The 7,125-nt window shown below is 38.7% G+C and overlaps 1 pseudogene; it reads right to left on the bottom strand.

Annotated features, from left to right (window-relative positions):
- Positions 1-1,309: 1,309 nt before the first annotated feature.
- Positions 1,310-5,635, bottom strand: LOC138444689 (mitotic checkpoint protein BUB3 pseudogene; annotated as a pseudogene).
- Positions 5,636-7,125: the final 1,490 nt, after the last annotated feature.

Here is a 7,125-nt window from a genome sequence, read left to right as displayed (position 1 = left end):
TCCTTGGTGGTCAAGTGGCTGTCTGCCTTCTAATTCAGGGAAAGTGGGTTCAATCCCTGGTCAGAGAACTAAGATCCCATATACTTCTCAACAACTAAGCCCACACACCACAGCTACTGAGCCTGTATGCCTCAAGTTAGATTCAACCTATTCAAAAATAAGAAAATAAATAAAAAATCTTTAAATTTTTATTTTTACTTAGTTTTGCTTTACAATACTGTATTGGTTTTGCCATACATTGACATGAATCTGCCACGGGTGTACATGAGTTCCCAATCCTGAACCCCTCTCCCACCTCCCACCCCATATCATCTCTCTGGATCATCCCCGTGCACCAGCCCCAAGCATCCTGTATCCTGTATCGAACATAGACTGGCAATTCGTTTCTTACATGATAACATACATGTTTCAGTCCCATTCTCCCAAATCATCCCACCCTCTCCTTCTCCCTCAGAATCCAAAAGTCTGTTCTACACATCTGTGTCTCTTTTGCTGTCTCACATACAGGGTCATCATTACCATTTTTCTAAATTCTGTATATATGTGTCAGTATACTGACACAAATCTTGTCCTCAGAAAAATGCATTCATGCCCACTCACACCCACTTATGTACACAACTTACAGGATCCCTAGAACTTTTCTTTTAATGTTTATTCATCAACTCCCTTTGGGCTTCTGAAACTGGTTAAAAAGATTTGTTCCAGATACTCCAAAATCTCTCAAGATCTCTAAGATGCCATTTATTTGGATGATACTATGGCATTTCCTCTATGGTTTTAAGTGATTATTTTTTGTTATAAGGACAGTTGCCTAAATTAAGACACATTCTCATAAAACTCTGCAGTAGCTATCCTAAGCATATTGCTTAAGGCTTTGTTCATTTCATCACATAAATCCTGTTTAGGATAAACTTCAAATCAGAAATTACTGTGCCTCTTCTTTGTGAATAATTTGCCTTTATTTTATGAGCACTCTGAATGATATGACTACTTATGTTTCTGTTTTTAAATTTTCATCTAGAAAGCTAAAAACCAAATCCATGGCCCTTTGCTGGTAAGTGTCTAGGATGTAAGGCTCTCTCACTTGAGCACTAATCTCATTACTGGCTCTATTTTACTTCCTTTAGCCCTAACATTGTCATATACTTCTTATTTATGTTACTTTGTTTAAAACCTTTTATAAAAATTTTATGACAGTAGAAAGAAGGAAGAAAAAAGAGAACAAAGGAAAATGTAGAAAAGTTTTCTTAAATTAACTGTTACATTCCTTTAGTTGCAATTTCTTTCAAAACAAGCAATTAATCAAATATTTAATTCTGATTTATATTTTATTTTTAAAAGTCATTAGAAAATTTAGGGAAAAAAAATGGCAATAAGATGTTAATTTACAAGTAAAATCTCAATTGCTAAAACATTTTTTAGTTAAGAAACATGTTTTAAAATTTTTATTATTGAAACAATCAAATGTATAGATGAGTAGAGAAAATTGTGTCATGAACACTCTTTGATATATCCATTGCCTAGATTTTAAAATTTTGCCATATTTGCTTCTTTAGTTTTCTTCTGTTAAAAGTATTTTAGAGTCACTGGCATACAAAGCACATAAAGACTCTTCATTCTACACAAAGTCAGTATGAAAAGACATACAGACAAGTTTTTTGTTAGACAGAAAACAGAGAAATTCATACTAAATAACATATCAAAAACAATGGCTCTAACACACCCAGGAGATATACATGTATCTGTAGGAAGCAGAAGAGTTTTCTGTAGAGAAACCACTTTCAGGAGATGATTAGGTAGACTTGGGTTTTGTTCTTATCTGTCACTTGGCAAATGAGAAACCATCTTCAGGACATCTTATGTCATCCATCTTATATATTGGTGATGATGCGATTGCAAATATAGTCTCATCATTACTGAAGACAACTGATGTCATGCTGGAGGGGTATCTATGGACCGGATATATTTATAAATCCATCAGAACCACTCATGGCAAGTACATTGTCAATGTTGTACATTGTCAAATGGCATTGACTAGATAAATCCGCTTGGTATTCTTTTCTTTCAGCCTTGGACACTTGAAAACAAGCTTCTATTGTACCTCAGAGCTCAGCAGGAAGTATTCAACAGTCACTTGGCCTTCTAAAGAGCTTAATACATAATTCTGCTTGTTTGAAAATGCTCAAAGCAGTGAGCCTGGTACTTTGGGTTGGACATCCAGCACTGTCACACAGAATCCGTGTTCTGTGAGCCCACATTAATACTTTACAGCCCACCTTGCCATCTTCAGACGGAGAGAAGTTTCTAGCACTGTAAGAAGTTCTGGGGTTCCACGGATTAACTGTCTGATCCCAATGCCCAGTGACCACCACCACTTCTGGACAGAATTTACCACATCTGATGGGGCATCATGCGTTCCAACAAGATTTTCTTGATCAGTGTTGGAATCATGCATTTTCAGTCGAAGGTTTAGTCCTCCACTCAAAGTGTGTTTTGGATCATTGAACACACATCCCAGACAGCTCTGGATGCTGGTACTTGAGTCGAACAACCAGAACATCGCAGAGATGCATCGCCGAATCCCGGGAGGAGACAAGCAGGAGCTGGTCTTGGGACTGAACTTCACCAAGGAGACATCATCCTTAGTGGGTGGTTCAGACTGAACTCATGGGCTTCTCTCAGAAGTGACTTCACCGCCATCTCCTCCTGACTTCCCTCAGACATTAAGGTTTTCACCTGTTAGCGTGCATCTCTGAAATGGAAACATCTGTTTCTACAAAATCACAATAAGATTTTCACACCTATTAAAATTTATAATAATCTCCTAGTGTCACACTAAAACTAATGTCACCAAACGTGTGTGTGTGTCATCTGTGTGTTAGTTGCTCAGTCATGTCTGACTTTGTGACCCCATGGACTATAGCCTGCCAGACTCCTGTGTCCATGGAATTCTCCAGGCAAGAATACTGGAGTAGGTTGCCATTCCCTTCTCCAGGGGATCTTCCTGACCCAGGGATCGAACCCAGGTCTCCTGCATTGCAGGCAGTTTCTTTATCTTCTGAGCCACCAGGGACATCCATACAGACTATATTCAAACTACCCGGTTATCCAAATACCTTTTATAACTGCCCCAAATTCTTAATCGTAGACTATATGAAGTAAGCTACTCAAAGTTCCTCTTCACTTCCATTTAACCATTTTGTTCACCTCTAAATGTCAATATATCTGGGTATCTCTAAATGGTTAAGAAAAACAAAATGATGAAATTGATTGTATTGTGGTCCCATTCAACAGTAAGAGTTAGCTCAAGACTCTTTAAGTCATTAATAAAAATTATCCTCTAGGAAAATTTCAATTTTGAATATTACTACAAAATAAGATGTCATTTATTATGCATTTTCCAAAGGTTTTAAATATTAAATAAAATTGATATGCATTGGCTTTTAAATATAGGTTAAATGTACCAAAAACCTTACTTATGTATAGCAGTTTTTTTTTTTAGTGACTTTTTTTTTTTGCATTTATTTATTTATTTATTTTTTAAATTTTAAAATCTTTAATTCTTACATGCATTCCCAAACATGAACCCCCCTCCCACCTCCCTCCCCACAACATCCCAGCAGTTTTAACTTTGAAAGGAAGAGAAACTTCTCTGTCAGTTTTTTTAACAACGCTAAATTTTGTCTCCCCTTTAACATTTGATAATGCTCTCTGACTCCCTTTTAAAACACTAGATTCGATCATAATAACTTATACTGTTCCTTGTATATTTTCTGCTCCTATTGAAGACAGTCATACTCTTCATGCATTTTTAAAATGTTAGCTATAAATTTCTCTTTAAAAATTTCTTTGAGGAGCATGATCTCATAAGCATTGCCTAATTTTATAAAGCAGCTGTAGATCAGGGATCTGGCCTATGCTGTTTTATTTTTAAAAGCAAATTTCCAGTAAATGCAGTTTTCAGTTTACACTTATGAAGTCAAAATGTCAAGATGACTCAAAAACAATACGTTAAATTGCAAGTGAACTTTACAGATTTGATTTGGTAAAGATAGCACGAGATTCAGTGAGGCCAGACCCTGCATCTACAATACAACAGGCCTGAGTGAGCAGTAAGAGATCATTCAGGAAGATAACGTCAAAAGGCCAGACCCACACCACTTATGCAAATACCTCTGGGGGGAATTAACCTAATAGGATGAAACATTTTCCTCAAAAAAAAAAAAAAAAAGATGTCAAAGCATGTGAGGAATGTTACTAAAGTGTCTCATCTAATGAGGAATTCAGAGAGGAAAAAACTGTGGAAAAGCACACGCTTCAAGGTAGGACTCAGAATTTTAAAAAAAAACTATATTATATCCCTGCACACAAGTCTCATCACCTACTTCTACAACTGGATGGCTGTGTGTCCTTCCAGTGAGGTGAACAGAAATGTCTAAACATAAAAACTGAAATTATCTCAAGCAGCACCTTTGATCTTGATGTTTATTACACGTGAGCATCTCCTCATTCAAAGACCTTTGGGGAAAGGGACTGAACTATAGAATTCTATAGTTGTCCAGAAGAAATAGGTTAAATGAAATTGTGGATTTAGCAGGCAATTTGGAGGATTGAAAGAGAACCTTGGGAAAATGGTCCAGATTTTGAAACTGTGATACAATGTGATGGTCTTTTAGCCAACAATAGGCATTGCACATTCTTATTTATTTATTTTATCGTGGTGAAAGTCTCATAATGTTTTATACTAAAGAATCTGCCTGCAATGCAGAAGTCCCCGGTTTGATTCCTGGGAAAATCTGCTGGAGAAGGAATAGGCTGCCCACTCCAGTATTCTTGGGCTTCCCTGATGGCTCAGCTGGTAAAGAATCCACCTGCAATGTGGGAGACCTGGGTTTGATCCCTGTGTTGGGAAGATCCCTTGCAGATGGGAAAGGCTACCTATTCCAGTAGTCTGGCCTGGAGAATCCCATGGACTGTGTAGTCCACGGGGTTGCAAAGAGTGAGACACAACTGGGTGACTTTCACTCACTCACTCCCTCCCTCAACCATATTTAACTGTACAGTTCAGTGGCACTGTGTACATTCACACCATGGTACAGCCCTCATCATCATTCATCTCCTGAATTTTTCACTTTCCTAAACTGAAACTCTGTTCCCATTCAACATTAACTCCCCATTCTGTTTTTTTTTTTTTAATTTGTTGATTTTAATTGAAGGCTAATTACTTTACAATCTTGTGGTGGTTTCTGCCATACGCTGACATGAATCAGCCACGGGTGTACGTGTGTCTCCCTGTCCTGAACCCCCTCCCACCTCCCTCCCCAGCCCATCCCTCTGGGTGGTCCCAGGGCACTGGCTTTGAGTGCCCTGCATCATGAATCGATCTTGGACTGATCATCAGTTTCACACATGGTAACATACATGTTTCAATGCTATTCTTTCAAATCATCCCACCCTTGCCTTCTCCCACAGAGTCCAAAAGTTTGTTCTTTAAATCTATGTCTCTTTTGCTGTCTTGCCTATAGGGTCATCGTTAACATCTTTCTAAATTCCATATATGCACGTCAATACACAGTAGTGGTGTTTTTCTTTCTAACTTACTTCACACCATTCTGTTTCAACTCACGAGATTCATGGTTGAGAAAGGGTTGCCATTAAAATCAGCCAACTATTCCCAAAGGATGGTTAACTCTCACCTATCATTTCATATCATAAGAAAAGCAGAGACAGGAGCATCACTACGGTATTTGGGTGAAGAAATGATAAGCTGTTTCTAATTTTTAGAACCTGTGTCCTTAGATTTTTACAGCACTATTGTCTAAATTCCAAGATAAGCAGAAGCACTTTTGGAGTGAATGGAATGAAGACCTGTGAAAATTTTCTCTTTCATAAAAACGAAGAAGTTCAGTTCAGTTCAGTCGCTCAGTCGTGTCTGACTCTTTTCGACCCCATGAATCGCAGCACGCCAGGCCTCCCTGTCCATCACCAACTCCCGGAGTTCACTCAGACTCACGTCCATCGAGTCCGTGTTGCGATCCAGCCATCTCATCCTCAGTCGTCCCCTTCTCCTCCTGCCCCCAATCCCTCCCAGCATCAGAGTCTTTTCCAATGAGTCAACTCTTCGCATGACGTGGCCAAAGTACTGGAGCTTCAGCTTTAGCATCATTCCTTCCAAAGAAATACAAGGGCTGATCTCCTTCAGAATGGATTGGTTGGATCTCCTTGCAGTCCAAGGGACTCTCAAGAGTCTTCTCCAACACCACAGTTCAAAAGCATCAATTTTTCAGTGCTCAGCCTTCTTCACAGTCCAACTCTCACATCCATACATGACCACAGGAAAAACCATAGCCTTCACTAGACGGACCTTAGTTGACAAAGTAATGTCTCTGATTTTGAATATACTGTCTAAGTTGGTCATAACTTTTCTTCCAAGGAGTAAGCATCTTTTAATTTCATGCTTTCAATCACCATCTGCAATGATTTTGGCGCCCAGAAAAATAAAGTCTGACACTGTTTCTACTGTTTCCCCATCTATTTCCCATGAAGTGATGGGACCAGATGCCATGATCTTCGTTTTCTGAATGTTGAGCTTTAAGCCAACTTTTTCACTCTCCTCTTTCACTTTCATCAAGAGGCTTTTTAGCTCCTCTTGACTTTCTGCCATAAGGGTGATGTCATCTGCATATCTGAGGTTATTGATATTTCTCCCGGCAATCTTGATTCCAGCTTGTGTTTCTTCCAGTCCAGCATTTCTCATGATGTACTCTGCATATATGTTAAATAAGCAGGGTGACAATATACAGCCTTGACGCACTCCTTTTCCTATTTGGAAAAAGTCTGTTGTTCCATGTCCAGTTATAACTGTTGCTTCCTGACCTGCATACAGATTCCTCAAGAGGCAGGTTAGGTGGTCTAGTATTCCCATCTCTTGAAGAATTTTCCACAGTTTATTGTGATCCACACAGTCAAAGGCTTTGGCATAGTCAATAAAGCAGAAATAGATGTTTTTCTGGAACTCTCTTGCTTTTTCCATGATCCAGCGGATGTTGGCAATTTGATCTCTGGTTCCTCTGCCTTTTCTAAAACCAGCTTGAACATCAGGAAGTTCACGGTTCACATATTGCT

Source organism: Ovis canadensis, chromosome 8 (genome assembly GCF_042477335.2).
Source record: "Ovis canadensis isolate MfBH-ARS-UI-01 breed Bighorn chromosome 8, ARS-UI_OviCan_v2, whole genome shotgun sequence".
NCBI classification, from domain to species: Eukaryota; Metazoa; Chordata; class Mammalia; order Artiodactyla; family Bovidae; genus Ovis; species Ovis canadensis.
Note: the sequence above shows the minus strand (reverse complement) of the source record. Positions and strands in the feature narration are given on the sequence as shown.